Below are 18,986 nucleotides of genomic sequence, written 5' to 3'. Positions count from 1 at the left end.
TTGATGAATGAAGAGAATGAGAGGGAGTGAAGGTTGGATGATGTGGGGATAGTGAATCATGAAGTGCAATGGATTAGCAAGGAGGAAGTAAGGATAGCTATGAAGAGGGTGAAGAACAGAAAGGCTGTTGGTCCAGATTACATACCTGTGGAAGCATGGAGATGTTTAGATGAAATGGCAGTGAAGTTTCTAACCAGAATATTTAATGAAATCTTGGAAAGGGAGAGGATGCCTGAGGAATGGAGAAAAAGTGTTTTGGTACCGATTTTTAAGAATAAAGGTGAAGTGCAGAGCTGTAGTAACTACAGCGGGATTAAATTGATCAGTCACAGCATGAAGTTAAGGGAAAGAGTAGTGGAAGCTAGGTTAAGAAAGGACATAATGATTAGTGATCAGCAGTATGGTTTCATGCTGGGACAGAGCACTACAGTTGCGATGTTTGCTCTGAGAGTATTGATGGAGAAGTACAGAGAAGGTCAGAAAGAGTTGCATTGTGTTTCTGTAGACTTAGAGAAAACATATTACAGGGTGCCTAGAGAGGAGTTGTGGTATTGTATGAGGAATTTGGGATTGTTAGAGAAGTATGTAAGAGTGGTACAGGATATGTATGAGGGTAGTGTGACAGTGGTGAGGTCTGCGGTTGGAGTGACGGATGCATTTAAGGTGGAGGTGGGATTGCATCAAGGATCAGCTCTGAGCCCTTTCTTATTTGCAATGGTGATGGACAGGTTGACAGATGAGATCAGACAGGAGTCCCTGTGGACTATGATGTTTGCAGATGACATTGTGATCTGTAGTGATAGTAGGGAACAGGTGGAGAAGACCCTGGAGAGATGGAGATATGCTCTAGAGAGAAGAGGAATGAAGTTCAGCAGGACTAAGACAGAATATATATGTGTGTGTGAATGAGAGGGAGGATAGAGGAATGGTGAGGATGCAAGGAGTAGAGGTGGCGAAGGTGGATGAGTTTAAATTCTTGGAATCAGTAGTTCAGAGTAATGGTGAGTGTGGAAAAGAGGTGAAGAAGAGAGTACAGGCAGGATGGAGTGGGTGGAGAAGAGTATCTGGAGTGATTTGTGACAGATGAGTACCAGTAAGAGTGAAACGGAAGGTCTACAAGAGGGTAGTGAGACCAGCTATGTTATATGGGTTGGAGACAGTGGCATTGACAAAAAGACAGGAGTTAGAGCTGGATGTGACAGAGTTAAAGATGTTAAGATTTGCACTGGGTATGATGAGGGTGGACAGGATTAGGAATAAGTATATTAGAGGGTCAGCCCAGGTTGGAAGGTTTGGAGACAAAGCCAGAGATGCAAGATTACATTGGTTTGGACATGTGCTGAGTAGGGATGCTGACTATATTGGGAAAAAGATGCTAAGGATGAAGCTACCAGGTAACAGGAAAAGAGGAAGGCCTAAGATAAGGTTTATGGATGTGGTGAGAGAGGACATGCAGGTGGTTGGTGTGACAGTGCAAGATGCAGAGGACAGGAAGAAATAGAAACAGATGATCTGCTGTGGCGACCCCTAATGGAACAGCCTAAAAAAGATGATGAAAGAGGTGCATTGGATATACTGTGGTGGGGCCTGAAAACATGTTGGGCAGAAAGCTAGAAGATTATTGTCAAGCAGGCATTTGAGTAACTGGGTATGTATGCACTTCTCAAGAATTTTGGAGATGGGAGACAGGATGGCAATGGACCTGTAATTTGAAGGGTCGGTAGAGTTTCCGTCCTTATGTAATGGGATTGTAAAGAAGGATTTACTTAGGTCAGGGATACAGGCTTCATTAATGGATCTGTTTATGAGTATAGAGACAGTGTAGGCAATGGATACTGCAGAAATTTTAAGAAAGTAAGAAAGTAATTTATCAGTATAGGGGGAGCAAGGTTTGAGTTTGAGCAAGAGAAATTTGATGTTGGTAGTGGGAACTGGCTTAAATGAAAAGCTTTTGGAAGGTGTTTTGTTGGGGGATGAAGTAGGGGTAGAGGAAGCATTATTTTGAGTTACTTTTTGGATTGTTTATAGGAGTTTTAGGAGAGTGGCTGTTTCAGTAGCAGTGTTATGTGGGAAGGGGCTGGGAGTGGTAGGGTTGCTAGGATAAAGAAGATTATTAATGGTTGTCCAGAATGTTTTTAGATTATTCTGTGAGTTTGATTGGGTGGAGCAGAATAAATTCTTATTAACTAGTTTTTTTTAAGGCTTCTGAGCTGTTTGTAATTTTGAAGTAGGGGAGGGTATTTATTGTTGACCCAGGCTTTCCAGATACTATCTCTTTTATGCATAATGGAGTGGGTATGTTTGGTAAGCCAAGGGGCAAAGTTAAATTTTATTCAGATTTTTCTGGTAGGTGCTAGTGAATTAAGTATGTCTAGGAATATCTGACTGAATGATTTAACAATCTGATTGAGAGGGAGTTGATGAAGGAAGAACCAGTTTATGTTGGATAATTTAGAGTTAAAAGCATCTGGATTGAAGTTGGTGAGTTTACGACATTCTCTATAAAGGTGATCTTTAGGTGGTTGCTGAAAGAATCTTTGGATATAGATAGGAAAATGGTCGCTTAAAGAGTTTGGAAGTGTCCTGGGGCTACGATTAAAGGTTGGGATCTAAGGATGCAGTCTAGGGTAGGTCCAGTGATGGAATTATTTAGTGCGAGTAGGGGAGGAGATGAGTTGGTGGAAGCCATGAAGACTGATGCTGAGATTAGGAGATATAGTTGTAAGTTTCTTCCAGTCTATGTTTATGTTACCAAGGATGATGGCTTCATATGCTACATATTGAGCGATCCAGGAGTGAATGTTCTAAAGGATAGGTATATTGTTCCCTGGAGGGATGTAGATAGAGGCTGTGGCAAATTTTTTGTGTGAGTTTAGGTAACAGTTTACAATAAGAAGTTCAACAGGCTCAAAGCTAGGTAGAGAAATGGAGAGTGGGGAGAGATTAAGTTAGTCAGAGTAGAGGATGGCAACATCTCCATCCCTGTTTTTATTTCTCTCAAAGCGAAAGATGTTATAAACCTGGGGTTAGATTGCGGTGTTTGTGATATGTGGTTTTAAAAAGGTTATTGACAGTGTTAGGATATGGGGGGGGTGTTAGCAATCCAGGAATGCAGTTCTGTGATCTTATTTACAAGACTTTGAATATTTAAAGAGTAGATATTTAATGTTTTAGAGAGGGAGAGGGGGGGTGGGGGGTGAGAAATAGAGGGGTGAGGTGTGAGGTATGTGGTTATGAGAACTAGTGGAAGGTGGACTTGGGCTGGGATGGATGTCCCCATCCAGGAGAAGTGTAACCATGAAAGTAATAATATGCATGACTCAGAGATTGGTGGAAAAAAGAAGGCGCGAGAGAGAGGAGGGAGCAGAGAGCAGAAACTAGTGCAGAATAAAAGTAAAGAGGCAAGGCAGAGATGTGAGCAACTGGAGTTCTGTAGGTGATGTTAGCAGATATCAGCGTTTCAACACCGAGAGGAGAACGACAATTTATAGGGAAGGGTGGAGGTTTAGAATTTCGGTTGTGTGCAGGGAAGTTGGGGCTTACATGAACCTGTAATTCAAGGATATGAATGAAATAAAATATAACAACATAAACTTAATGTAATGCAGCAGAGGGGATGCCCAGCTTTTTACTCTGGTGGGGAGAGAGTTTGCAGAGGATGTCAGTGTATCAGCATCCAATATTCTAATTGTATGTGGGAGGGAGTTAGTGTAGTTCACTTCTTAAAGAAGGCAAAAAACAGAATAGTGAGAGGAGAGAGAAATAATGAGTTATATAGGAGAAAACAGACGCTTAGTTACGAAACAATATGGCTCCAAACAAGAGAGAAGGAAAGAAAGGAATGAAAGCTAAACACATACTAGAATATCATCTAATTTAGCAAACAACTTGTTTTTTGTCAGCTACTTTAAGAAATGAAAAGGCAGACTGTCACAGTAGGATTTACAAAGACCATGTAAATGGGGTATAGCAAGCACTCAGTTCTATATGTACATACTAAAATGTAGTGCAGTAAAAGCCAACAGTTCGTATGAATAAGGAAAAAAAAACATTAGAACTAACTATATATGCACCCAGTAAACAACTGGCAAATTAGCCAACCATCTAGGACTAAATATACAAGTATGCTCTCATGTACCATTAAAGTAAATTAGCAACATCGACTCCTTAGGTAAAAAACAAAATGCAGTAGCAAGTATGGGACATTTAAACAAAACTAATAGTAGTTTGTATTCTATTACTAGAACAGACAAAAGCAATAAGAGAACAGCATGTAAGATCAGTAATACGCACCAGATGAAGAGTGCCATTAATGTTACTATATAGATTCCAGCAGCATTCAATGAATGCTAAACATCAGCTGGCCCTGTTGCTATTATGTTTCACAGAGATAATGTAAATTTTGTACAAAGTATAGAAATGAAAAAGAATTAATACAGTTTGTGCAGTACAAGTGAAATACATAAGTTCTTACATTCAGTACCTGTCACCTGCGCTCCACATCACCTGAGTATTGTAAAGGGAAGGGGAAGAGGAAAAGAAAATGGTGTGGGATGCCACAAGTTATTTTAAACTGTGCAAGGTATTATGGGAGATGCAGCAATCTTAGGAATGTGATAGTACAAGGTAGGATGACGTGAGAGTTATTTAACAATAATAACAGAAGTCTTGTGAGTGAGTGGACTTCAGGAGTCAGCAGAATTCAGCAAAAACTGTCAGTAAGCTCTACAGTTTATTTTATGTACTAAAACTAGAGAAAGATAGCTTGTGGTGAGGAGCTTATGGGGGAGGGGGCGGTTAGAAATGCATGTTCATGTAAAATGCACAAGTAGCAGGGTTTATTAGAGCAGGAGCGCAGAATGTCCACTAGTATCTAAAGGACAATACAAAAAAGAATGTGCAGTAGGTGGTCTTTTAAATGGGAAGCTGTTACAACAAATTACAGTGAGGGAGTAAGAGAGCAGAGATTGGTGGAGAATAAAAGTTGATGGCAGGTGAGCGGAGGGAACAGTGAGCAGAAACTAGTGCAGAATAAAAATAAAGAGGCAAGGTACAGATGTGAGCAACTTGAGATCTGTAGGTGATGATAGCGGGTATCAGTGTCTCAGTGCTAAGAGGAGAATATTATGCTTTGAACTAGCTGTACTAAGTCCTACTGTACTTAGGAATTTATCCTGTTCATAGACATAGGTTAGATACTCAAGGTGAAGAACAGCCTTTTGTGCTATATCAGTCAATAGTCAAGCAATGCACATTTAAAGGAACACTCCATTTCTATGCATTTTACCCACATTTAAAGACACGCATCATGTTGCAATTACCTTTTTTAATTTTAAGTTTTATTTATGTGCTATTAATCTGTATCTGTTCTTCTTGTTCTGGTTTTCCTGCCAAGCAGTGTTCCAATAACTGATCTGTTAGCTGTTTAAAACATTTTAGAGCATCTTTGCTGATTTTCTGCTGTTTTAAATGTTTGTTTACTGTCTCTGGGCTATTTTTCTGCTGTGTTAAACATTCTCCAGTGTTTCCCACTGAAACTAGGGTAGCTAGTAGCTGAGGCATAATTCAGAAACAGGATTACTGCATCTGGGTTTGTTTGTAGTGGTTGTTCTGAGCATGTTTTCCAGGCCATCTTGGATTGGAAGGGGCCTATCTGGACTTTAGTGAGAGGATTATGTTGATTGGACCCTGTCTGGTAAAGGTAGGATGGTCTAGGGCTTGGAATAATCATCCTCACTGGTCTTTTTTTTCAAGTATTTAGCTTCTGGTGTTTGGGTGTTGTATATGAGCAGGTTTCAGATTGCTTGTGGTTTGCACAGCACTGTGCGCTGCTGTGCAATTGTGTGCAAAAGCCAGACAGTTAAATTCTACATTTTTTTCCCTTGGATAGTACTGTAGCCCCCATTCTTAGTGCTTTCCTGGTTAAAGAAATACTGCTAGTGAGCTGTAACCTATCAACACTAGTAAAATAAATAAAAATAAAAAAAAAAAACAGGCAGAAATATCCAACCACTGAGCTCCTCCAGGAACGATTCTGAAAAGCCACCCCTAGTGACAAACGTCTTCAACCTAGCATTATGGACAGTTGGACTATCCTTGATTCTCCTGCCAAACTTGTTGCCTTGGGTCACTTGAGGCAGTGTAGCATATGCCTCATGTACACAGACAGTCCTGTACTGATAACTTACTCTAGTACAGAGTGCGAAGGAGGTTATCTACACCAAGAATCTTGAATCCATGCTCTTTCTCACGCTCAAAGCAGTAACACAGAAGAGGTTGTCAACTCACCCACCACTACATATGCACATAGAACCATTACTCATACACATAGTACGGATCAAACACAAAAATCAACATATGCAGAGGTTCTCAAAAAACAAACCTAAACACCAGAGACCTCCAAATCACAATTGTGTTACAATTAATACAGTCCCCACAGCACATAGTAACACCAGTGTCTCACCCACCAAACCCGTAAGGTGAAACACTCAATTTTTTTTTCTTGTCATTGGCAACTCAATATTGAGATACACGGATGTCCCACTCACAAGATTAGACAAGAAGAAGGTCATGGTCAGCTGCCTGTCCTGTGCCAGGATATGTGAGATCATGCATGCACTCAGGTCTCACAACAACAAGGACCATCATAACTCTGTCATACTTCATGTTGGTGTGAATGACTCGAGACATACCTCACTGGAGTATATGAAGAGAGAGACATGGCTGAGCTCTCTGAGTTGGTGTCCCAGGCAGGTATGTCCCTAGCCTTGAGCAGCATACTACAGTCACCTAGAATGATGCTGCAGTATAAATAAAAAAATATATTGATTTCATTAATTGGCTTAGTTTCTGGTGTCATTCAAAGGGGATCCAGTTCCTGTCAGCATGGGAAGCCATAGCTGACAAACCTCACTGCTTTGCCAGAGGTGGTTTTCACTTGACACCTCTAGGCTTTTGGCTGCTGGCAAAGGCTCTTGCCTCCCCATAGTGCCTTTTTTAGGCAAGGTCTCAAAAACATTACCAATGTCAAATTAGCCAACTAGAACAAAATAAGGGTCATGCTGCTAAATGCTGGAAGCTTAAACCAAAAACTGCACTCCCTGGAAGCACTTCTATCACTAAAAATATTTATGTCTGTGCAGTCACAGAAGCCTGGTACAATGCCTCAGAGAGTACCCCAGCCTTGCAAGGCTACAATGCCTTCCACACCTTTAGACCACAAAATTAACGCATGAAAACCAAAGGAGGCGGTGCCTCTTTTTATATTGGAGAGAAATTCACCTTCAATCTAGTTAGACTGGACAACTCCATGGAGTTGCTCCAATTCCAGGTTACGGTGGCTAAGACCTTCACTCAAGTCATAGCCAGTTATAGATCCCCCTCCATGGGTCATGATGCCCATGAAGCTACTAGACCAAACTGGAGACAATCCAAATTTTACCGAACACTCTTGTTATGGGGGAATTTCAATTATCCCACCATCAATTAGGAAACCTACAGTAATCACTATCGCAAAAGTTTCTTGACTTTAATTCAAATTCCCTGGAACAAATTGTTCATACCCCGACAAGGAGAACAAACTATCTAGGTCTGGGCCTCACCAACATGTCAAACAGATGCACTGCCACAACTGTTGGACCATCATCAGTTAAAATTGACCACAAATCAGTGACCTTCAAGCTGACATTAACACAAGAACTCACAAAGGGTGAAATCAGACTACAAAACTTCACCAAGGCAAACTTTACCCTCCTAGGTGAATGTATAAATGCATTCCAAGCCCCACCCCAAGCTGGAAGTTGCAACTACACCAAAACTTGCACTAAAGCCCTGTAGTATCACTTGCATAAGTGTATAAACTTGGCTGTACCAGAAAGAATCAAAGCTAGAGCCCCAAGTAAAAACAAGCTGCCATGGTGGACATCCAGCATCAACAAATGTTGATAAACACAAAAAGTTGTTGTCCAAGAAAACAAAGGCAAGGCCCCAACAATGTAAAAGCAACCTCCGCAGCCTTAACAGGCAAATAAGACAACTTTTCAAATCCTCTAAGAGATCCTTTGAGAGAAAGTTCGCTAGTACAGCCAAGGATAACCGTAAAGCCTTTTACAGCTGCGTACATAGCCTAAAAGTTAGGACCCAAGCATGTGCAGAACTAGTGACCAATGGTATCACGCACACTGACTCCACAGAGATAGCAAACCTGCTAGGAGATAGGTTTGATGAAAATTTCACTCCCTTATCCCCTCCTAACTTATCACAAACCTTCCCCTAAACTTGCCCACCACCATACATATCTGAAGAGCAGGTCCTCAAAACCTTACCCAAGGCAGAAACACAGCCTGTATGGGACCGGACAACATCCCAGGCTGTCTTCTAAACAGGCTAAAACATGAACTAGCATCACCCTTAGGTACCCTTTTCAATCATAGCTTAACCAGACGCTTTGTTCATGCAGAATGGAGAACAACAGTTTTTCCCCTCCACAAAGGTGGCCCTGCAATAGACTTGAGGAATTACAGACCCATAAGCCTGACCTGCCTCAACTGTAAGGCCATGGAACGTATCATTATGGACTTCATAAACAAACAAATAGGCAGCCTCAAAACCCTTGGCCCTACCCAATTCTGCTTCATTAAGGGCAGATCATGCCTGTTAAATCTGGGGACTTCTTTGAAAATGTGACCAGGGCCATTGACGAGGACAAATCTGAGCACACAACATACCTCGACTTGGCAAAGCCTTTCAATACAATTCCACATACAGGCATTACCAATAAACTTAAACTGAATGTCAGCCCCTTCATTGTAAGATGGGTTGCCAACTGGCTCACAAACCAGGCACACACTGTCAAAGTGGCTGACTCCACATCAACCAGCAGACCAGTTACTAGCTGGGTGCCACAGGGGTCAGATGTTCAGGTCAAAACAAAGGGTTGTGGCTGACCAAGTTTGCAGACTACTACAAACTAGGTGCAGTCTCACTGAATCCTCAAATGATGCCAGTATACTCCAGTTGGGTCTTATGCAGACCAACAACTGGTGTATTAGTCATGGTCTCAAACTGAATGCAAAGAAATGGGTCATCATTCCCTTTGGCACAAACAACGTCCCTTCACACTATCAAATTAACAATGATGCCCTAAGTACCCATGAAGTGGTAAGGGACCTGCGATCACAGGTTAACTGCAGCCTTAAATTTGACTACCATGTGTCTACTGTAGTAAGGAAGGCTTTTTCTGTAGCTCACTTGATTACTTAAGACATTGCTTTCAGAGCAAAACACATTATAATCCTTCTATACTCGGCACTAATCCAGCCCATAATTGTATAATGCCCCATTCGGCATGTACAGTACAAAGCACCTGCAACAACCTCAAAGGTTTCTAACAAAGAAGATCAAGGGGCTCCAGCTTATGCCTTACACAGACTGACTAAAGTCCCTATTACTATATTCTGTGTCGTATAGACTTCTTAAGGGAGACTTGGCCTACAGAGCAATCCAAGACTCAAACCTAATGAACTTGCTGAATGTCAGTAAATCAAATGGGACTAAGGCTACCTGCTCCAGTGATCTAAATATGGCCTGCAACTTAAATAGGACATGCTGGAGGGACAGATTTATCACCCAGAGACTGCCGCATCTTTGGAACAGGCTACCAATTCATGTGAAACAGAGCACCTCTATGATACTGTTCAAAAGGAACCTGGATGAGTGGATGGGGCACCGTAAATTCTTACTGGGGATAGTGTCCACAACCCTCCTGGACATGGGAAGTCATCACTAAATGCAATCTTGGGTAGTACCCAGAGTATCTGTGGCATTACATTGAGATGAAACAGCTAGGCTTGAAATGACTTACGGATAGGTAGCCTAGTAACCTCCTATGATCTTATGAGAAAGTGCAGAGTCTATGAAAATATACTGACCAAAAGTCTCTAAATGGTAATGGCATATTTCTGCTGCCGAACATTGACAGGAATATTCCAAAACCTGTCTGTTCTTTGTTTCATGATAAGTATGCAGTGGTCTGCAGTGTAGTTAGTGTTTGTTTTTGCTAATCTATTTGGACAAAGTTTTTGTTCTTACTGCTTGCAATGTCCTAGTGCTTTTATACTAATGATGGATGGTGATAAAGAGGAACACACTACTTAACATGACATTCATGCCTACTGTTTAAACCTTTGCACATATTTTTGTTCAGACAGCTACAGTGATAAATCTCTTGGCTGTCTCTGACTCTGCTGTATTTTCTACTGCAAGGTTCGGAAAGGGCCTGACAGTAGTCTAGATATGAGGCATGCAAACATTTAATCCTTTCAGCCCAGTTACTTTAAAAAGTTTTTAACAATCAAAACTGCACTAAGAAATATTTGTCATTTTATATCATAGCGCTGACTGAAGTTTGCATTTAGGCTGCCAATCTGAATGTTTTTTGGGGATGTTTAAGCTTTTTTCATTCGTGTTTTTGCATTTTTCTAGGTGTCCTGCTACGACCTTGGTTGTTGGGTAGTTATTTGATTTTTCTGCAGTGTAAAGCAGTAGTATTTAGCTGCAGAGCAAGAAAAAAAAACAGTTAGAATTACCATCAGTTTCATGGGCTGGTGTTGTGAAAATCAGAGCTCTTTATACTGCTTTGGTGAGTTTTTGGGGTGCATACTTTGTTGTGTAATAAGTGTCATCAAGTATTACAAAGGAAGGTGGTGGTCTTTGTTCTTCCACCAAATAGTTTTGTCCATAATATCTGAAACAACTAATGTAAAGTTTCATAATTATAATGACCTTACTATGAGTTGGATGTTAGGTATCTGCCACCACTGAATTTATAAAAGTTTTTTTTTGGAGGGGGTGTCACTATAATAGTCAAATGAGGAGAAAAAACACTTTTAAAATTGATGGGGGTCAGTTAAAAGAGTTTAACTAGGAGTGCTTGGACTGTTTTTTGGCTTATTTTGTGGCACTTTTCGGTGGTTTTACTAGTTTGTTTTGTATTAAAATGATGAGAAAACTAGTTGTAGTTGGTATATTTCATGGCAACTTTTAAATAATGTGAGTCTAAGTATCGCAAGAATAAATGTTTGAAGAGTGACTTTATATGTACTAATTCTGAGATTGTTGTACCAAAGAGTATCCCTTTTACTGTGAGATAAGGCAATCTCTGCTTTTATACATGTACCCAGGGAAGGGGAGGTGCAGCCCTCCATATGGAGGGTGCAGGTCATGGAAGGGATTTAACCCTATGCAGGAAATAATTCAGAAGGAGAAGAGTGACTTTCAACATTCACTGTTTTTCTTCTGTTTTGCAGTTTGTCATCATTTTGGGATTCACAAGTCAAAGAATTACTTCAAGATTCATGCCTTACAGGGCCTCTGCCTCATTTTGGGGCTGTCTGAGGAGTTTGTACTAAAAACTGTTGCTTCTTGGAATGCTTGTGTTTGCATGCTAATTTGTCTTTCACAAGTCAGTGGGTAATGTGCTTTAATAATGATTTTTCTTCTTACATTAATTCTTTATGTTTTCTTTGTTTATTTTATTTTATTTATTATTTATTAACCAGGATGATGCACTAGTTCAAGGACCCTTTTCAGGCATATCTTGGCCCAAGCAAGAGACATTAAAATACAGTATGTGGATAACTGTTCTGTGTACAGAAAGTATAAAAGTACAACGTATACATTGAAGCAGGACTCATTAAGTATTAACAAAGTAGAAAAGGATGCAGCAGCAAACAATATAGATTGCAAACTTATTTACATAAGCCAGAACCATGGCATAGAGGGATAAAACCCTAACGATGGCTCAGGTGTCCTGGGTTCATTTCTCAGGTGTGTGAGGCGCTGGCAGGGAGGGATGGGCATGCCAATCCCAGGAGGGACAGCATTCACAGTTCTGATCCAATGTGAGGAGTAGCTGTTGAACAAGGTCAGCAAATCTAGGAAGGGGGAAGAGAAAAGTGGGGAGGGCATTACAATAAAAAAATCCCCCCAAATGGAATGTGGATAGCCGAGAACCCCAGGACAGCCTTAGGTTTCATGACTGGCCCAAGCAGGACACAGAGTAGGTTCAGGGAATTTGTAGTTGCTGGTAGACCTGGTATGGAGGAGGGGCACTAGATAACAGTGCCATAAGGATGATGTTTGGGGAAGAACCAAAAAAAAAAAAAAGTTAATACAGCAGCAGGTTTGCATCAGCATGCATTTTCATGACAATAAGTAGTATGAAAGTCTAAAGTGTGGAATCTGACTGACTGCAGGCCTCAGTGATATTATCAGAAAAGTCAAAACTGTACAAGGGGCTTAGCAAAAAGTATGAGCAAAGTCAGGGGCATCCTGCAAACATTCTGGAAAAGTGAGAGGTATAATTCAACCTCATGCAGCCCTCATGTCATTTGAGTTTGAGACTCCTGTGAGCTTGGGGAAATGTTGGCCCTCTACCAGACGTGTAAGACACACAATTGTGAGTCCAGTAGATGCAAATATAAAGTACAATTTTCAGCTAAAAACAGTTAATTTTGAAATTTGTCAAAATGATAGTAAAGCTTTGTTGTAAGGGGGGCTTCCAGTCTTCTGCAGCCTTCATGTGGTGAGCTGTGCTTTCTGTACTCCAGGTACTCTTATATACTAACCACACTATCTCTCATTATTGTGCCATGGAGAAAGGATAGTACTCCAAGGTACTGTAGCTTTGCACTTGACGCACACACACACACGTATACACACACACACACACACACACACACACACACACACACACACACACACACACACACACACACACGTTTAGTTGTAACTTGGCATTCTTATTTGACATTTGATTATCATGGTGGTACACTGATTACAGCTGACCATTTGCAGGTACAGTCTGAGTGAAACAATTCAGAAAGACGGAAGAAGAGAACAGAGACAGTAAGCTGTACATATCAAAAACAGAACAGAATGGAACAATATATACAAAATCTGTACAGTAACACTTACTAGATTTGACAACAATTATGAGAGAAATGTACATTCTGAAGTTTTCCTTGATTACGTTTCAGGTTTACATCAGAGTGGAAATGCTGTGTGGTAATGAGAGTCAGGGCAGGGGATGGTGGTGTTAGTAGTTTAAGAGAGGTTGACAAGCTGTGATGTGACCTGCTGGGAAGTGCAGTTTGATTTGGTCTGGAGGAGTGTTTTAAGTTCAGCTCTGAAGCTGGGAAGGGGGATTGTAGTTCCTTTACATGGAGGGGGGAGGGATTGCATATTTTAGGAGCCAGGATAGAGAAAGAGTGGTTGGTGCAGTGTCTCCTGGTTTGTGGGGGTCAAGGTGAGGGGTGTGGTTTGGGAGAAGCATCTGAGGATGTACTGTGTGTGTTTAATGTAATGCTTGTCAGCTAGTGATACGAATGAATTAGGCTGGAGAAGTTTGAAGATGAGAGAGCCTAGTAACATGTCTCCACCCTGCTCTACTGGAAACCATTTGGTGTTTTTGAAGCTGAGGCAATTGCACTCATGAGAGGGAGAGTTAGTGGTGATGCTACAGATTTTGTTCACTGTACTCTGTAGTGTGGAGGTGGTGGCTATTATGGGTAATCCATATTCAAGATGGGCCAGAAGGATATTTTTTTGCTGCCGTGCCTGGCTTGGATAGGTTGGATGAGATTTTCCTGGTACAGAAAAAAGTGAACTAGCTCGTTTTTTCTATACGGGTATTGAATGTTAGTGATTAGTCTAGGGATAGACTGAAGTATTTGAATGAGTTGGTTCTTTCTGTTAGTGTGCCACAAAGTGCGGTGATATTGAGTTAAGGTGTTTTTGTAGTTGTCTTTCTATTTCAGAATGGTTGCTGCTGGACCTGAAGTGTACAGTGTCATCAGCACAGAGTAGAAGTTGTGGAATACGACAGCTAATAGGTATGAGCCTTCTGGAGCTTTGTGCCTCTGTATGGATTGTTTAGCCAAGTTCTGGGGTTTAGTAAAGGTAGCATGGTTGTTTTTTCCATGACTGCTAGGGTTCATCCCTGACAGAATGAAGCATCTATTTTAACTGTGAAGAACCTGTTCTAGATGATGTCTTGAAAAAAGGTGAGTTATGTGTTACTAATGCCAAGTCTCTGAAGAGACAGGATAAGTAGATACTGGCTGAGAAGGTCAAACGTTTTTGTGAGGTCAAAGAATATTAACAAGTTACCTTTATTCCAAGTTGTGCAGAATGGTGTCAGTTAGGCAGCAAAGCCCCATTATTGTATAACACCTATCCAGAATCCATGATGTTTTAGGGGTGGGAGATGGTATTGTTGAATGTAGCTTGAGTTTATTTTTTTTCATGGCACCTTGCCAAAGGTGAGTAGGATAGAAATAAGGCAAAAGTGTGATGTGTTTTGGGGTTTAATGAGTGGTGTTTTCTAGATATTTGGCATTATATTTCGTATCAGGCAAAGCTTAAATATGTAAAGAAGAAGCTGGTTAGAAATTCCCTGCAGTGGTAGAAACACCAGGGAAAGCCAAGGTCTGAACCTGGGGAGAGTCTGTGCGCATGTCTTTAAGTAGGTTACTGATTTGTTTATATGATTTTTTTTCTGAAGTAGAAGGGAGGATAAAGGAAGGATGCTGTGGGAGAGAGGACAGTGGTGATGCTGCTGTTAGTTTGGAGGCTGGCTAAACTCTTTGTTAGAGTCAAAGCAGATGAGTGGTCCTTGATTAGTCCGGGTTAGGTTTAGAGAAGAATTGTTATCAGTGGATTTGCATGCAGTAAGTAGAATGACCTCATGCTAGAAGTGCTTGGATTTAAGAGAGATGGTAATTTTGTTTTGAGATATTTAGCTTTGTGCATCTATATGGACTGTTTAGCTAAGTTCTGGGGTTTGATAAGGGTAGCTTGGTTGTCATGGATAGGATTGTTTTTCAGTGGCAAGCTTCATCCCTTAGTTTTCAAAGAGCTCTTTGGTGAGCCATGATATGTGTTCTTGTTTATATCTGCAATGTTAGGGTCTTGGATGTTTATTATGGTAGTCCCGTTAAAGGTTGTCAGATGCCTTGTCATCTTGGTGATAATTTGTTTGGAAGAGAGTCTGAAGGAGATGACTTTGCAGGAGATTTTAGAGACAGTTTACTGATCTGACTGATGGGGGTGGGAGTATGGAATTGTTTGAGACAGCTGATGGTTCATTAGTGATTAGCAGGTCAAGAGTAGAGTGGTTGTTGGAATGCAGAATTGGCCGGGTGAATTTTGTGATTAGTTGTGAAAAGTTCTTGTTAGCTAAAATGTAGAAATGTCTTTTGAGTGGGAACCTGTGAAGCTGATGGAGAAATTTCCCCAGGATCATCAGATGTTTGTTTTAGTTGCAGTCTTTTTTTTTTTTTTTTTTGAAGTTGCTGGGAAAGACACGGTCAGAAAATAGGGTTTTAAATTTAGAAAGAGATTAAGTTGGAGGTAGATATGCTGCTGCAATAAGTAAGGATTTGTTTTTCTTTGTGTTGAATTTTAGGAGGACCCAGCTGGGGTCTGTATCTATTGCAGTATTGGCCTGGGCTAGGATCGTGGGCTTAACATGGCTTTTGTATAGGAATAGAGAGCCTTCTTCTTTCTTATTAGTAGATTTTGCATCATACTCATAATTAAGTATATATGTAACCATGTTTGCAATTCCGGCAATGTACCATAAGCTCTTACTAGGCAAATATATTTTACTGTATAAAACTTCCAATCTCTCACTTCTGTCTGGCATCATGTTTTCAGTGATGCATTTTTATCACCACTGAATAACTGGCATCATGTTATCAGAGAATATGCTTTTCTCACCGGTTGGTAACTGTCATCAGGCTGTCAGTGATTACAGTTTTATTACTGGCATCATGTTCGCAGTGAATACATTTTTATCACCATTGATTAAAGGGCGTCATGTTATCAGTAAATATGCTTTTATTGTAATTCAGTAACTGGCAACATGTTAGTGCATATGCTTTTATCAACATTCAGTAACTGGCATCATGTTATCAGTGGATACGCTTTTATCAACATTCAGTAACTGGCAACATGTTATCAGTGCATATGCTTTTATCAACATTCAGTAACTGGCATCATGTTATCAATGATATGTTTTTATCAACATTCAGTAACTGGCATCATGTTATCAATGATATGTTTTTATCAACATTCAGTAACTGGCATCATGTTATCAATGATATGCTTTTATCAACATTCAGTAACTGGCATCATGTTATCAATGATATGCTTTTATCAACATTCAGTAACTGGCATCATGTTATCAGTGCATACGCTTTTATCAACATTCAGTAACTGGCAACATGTTATCAGTGGATATGCTTTTATCACTGCTTGGTAACTGGCATCATCTTATAAGTGGTAAGCTTTTATCATTCGGTAACTGGCATCATGTTACCAGTGTACATGTCATATGGCACAGTAACTGCAAAGCCTAGAAAAACAATGGTTCTGGTGGTGGTGGTGCTATTGCTGTGTGTGTAGATGGATATGTCATGGAAGAGGACTGCACAGCTCCTGATAAAAGAGAGTAGGTATGCTAACCCAACGGGATGCTCTCCATGACCAGTAAAATGGAGCCAGAACAACTTTGTGTTTATCATGGCCACTACCTCTAGAAGAGTTCAGATGTCTGATCTCTAGGTGCAGACTGGATTCTAAAGAGGATTATCCAGGGGGCTGATACCTCTCAACAGTTTCACAGTGATAGAGACCAGCATTTTATTCACACTGGATACATGATTAATAATGGTGATAGAAGTCAGGAGACAAAATGTAAGAGATATCAGGTGTGTTTATGCTCCTGCCTAAATCTGCTAGTGAACTGGGCCATTTGAGGTACCAAGCACACCTCACTGCTAGCCATACTTGTGACCAGGGTTCTGTAATGAACTTAAAATGTTTTTACATTGAGGTAGCAGCTGTATAAAGTGCTTTCTTTTCTGGAATGTGTGCATATGAGTTTGGATGATGAGGACCCCATTTACAGTCTGGATAATACTGGTTGGAAGTAGGGTACCAGAAATAACAGCTAAGATGAGAACAACAGGCATTTTGTATGGGCAATGAGCGTTGTACACCTTGTAATGTAATTCAGAGACTGAACTAAGGAAAACTGCACTGATTTATAGACTGTGTATGGCAGATATGGGTATTGTGCGTGTACTTTTAAATATATGGGAATAGATTTTTGGTTGAAAAGAAAAATGTTTTTGTTTTTGTTTTTGCTTTCTCAAAGTAAGGCATGCACCCCCACTTTAATATTGATCAAGTAATATGTTCATATGCTCATTAATATTTATCAAGAAAACTTTGTTCTCTATATCATTATCAGCATGCAAGGCAAAAAAGGTCAGTATTAATGTGGTGATGAGTCCATTTCTTTAAAATTAAATCCAAAGGTATCAGCAGACAAAAGCAACTGGAAACATGCACGATCTTAAGAAATGCTGGTTTATTGAAGGTTACTGTGATAGTACATAGAAAAAAACACTTTCACCACTCAGGCTTCTTCAGGAAAGTATTTTTTCCATGCACTAGCACAGTAACCTTCAACAAACCAGCATCTGTTAAAATTGTTCATGGCTCAATGTTCCTTATGTTTGCAGACACTTTTGGATTATCAGCATGCACAAAGATCTTTTTCTATCCCAACCCATTAGAAATCCCAAGCACTCAGTAACTTTTATCTCAGACCTCCACAAATCTGTGACAGAAAGGCTCCAACAGTTTTAGCTTTTATCACTCATTCCAGTAAGGTATGCTTTTCTGACACTTTTTGTGAAGAATTCTATTTCATGTCAACAACTGTACTGAGCACAAGGGAGCCCGCAGGATTTTTTGCAGGGGGGTGCAAACCCAGAGCCCCACCCACATAGCTCACCACGCCCCCTGCCAACACAGCCCCGCCCAAGTCCACCAACCCAAGCCCCGCCCACACAGCCATTCCAGTGTCCCATTACTTGGCTATTTCTCCCCATTTACTGTAGACACTGTTCAAATCTGTGTGCATACTGTGTTATGCTTTAGTTCTACAATGATTACAGGCAGTTGGATTTAAATTTACAACTTTTATTTCAAACATTATAGCCCAAACACTGAGACATTTACTAAACCTAAACAAAGCAATAGTCTTGCAATGAAAACAGACTTGGCATTAAAGCTTCTCTACTTTTGAAACTCACATTCAATGAAACGGCATTGAAACCCACATTCAAAGAAAATGCATCTGGCCAGTGGCAGGTTATTTACCTTTGAACTGTTTTCAAGCAATAGGCTCCTTGCACACCGTTAGGGCCATGCAAAAGTTATTTGATTTACCTGATTGTATTAATTATAATATATAATTGAATTATATCCGTTGTATTAGACAGCAACACTTTTATATTTCAGTGTTTCATCTACAAATTCAGTGCCTGCTGCCGTCAAAGAATAAATTGCCTAGGTTAAATTAAAAAAATGGTAAGCTGGTATATTGCAATAGAAAATGGATGACAAGCTGAAAAACAGGTTCATAGTTATTAGGCATCTCATCCAAAGGAGGACATCCTAAGGACTGCAGCATACAAATGTATATGCTGTAGGAATAGAACCTCAAGCCTTTACATTAAGATGCAAGTATTCTACTTGTGGTGCTACTAACATAGCTTTAAAACTTTATACCACAATAGAGATACCATTTGCTAAACAAAATGGTTGCACATTGTAAATAGACTTGGCATGAGCAGCAGTGAACTTCGCTCTTAAAACTCACAGTTCCTTGAAAATGCACTTGAAAATTCCACCTGCTAACTCTAACTTGGGCATTTCACTTTCTCTCTCTCTTACAAAGATACCACACCCCTCAAGGCTTCACCCTTCATGCAAGAAATCTTGACAAAGCCTAAAATAAATAGGGACAAATTATAAATATGGCTCTCAGAAAATTGCAAGAGTAACAGGATTTGTGTTAGTATGCAGTCTCATTATTTAGCAACTTCAATCCTTTTTAAGAGGAATATGGG

The sequence above is a fragment of the Protopterus annectens genome, chromosome 6.part0 (assembly GCF_019279795.1).
Source record: "Protopterus annectens isolate FY-2018-M chromosome 6.part0, PAN1.0, whole genome shotgun sequence".
Taxonomy (NCBI): Eukaryota; Metazoa; Chordata; order Ceratodontiformes; family Protopteridae; genus Protopterus; species Protopterus annectens.
The sequence above is the reverse complement of the archived record's forward strand: the minus strand, read 5'-3'. Positions refer to the sequence as shown.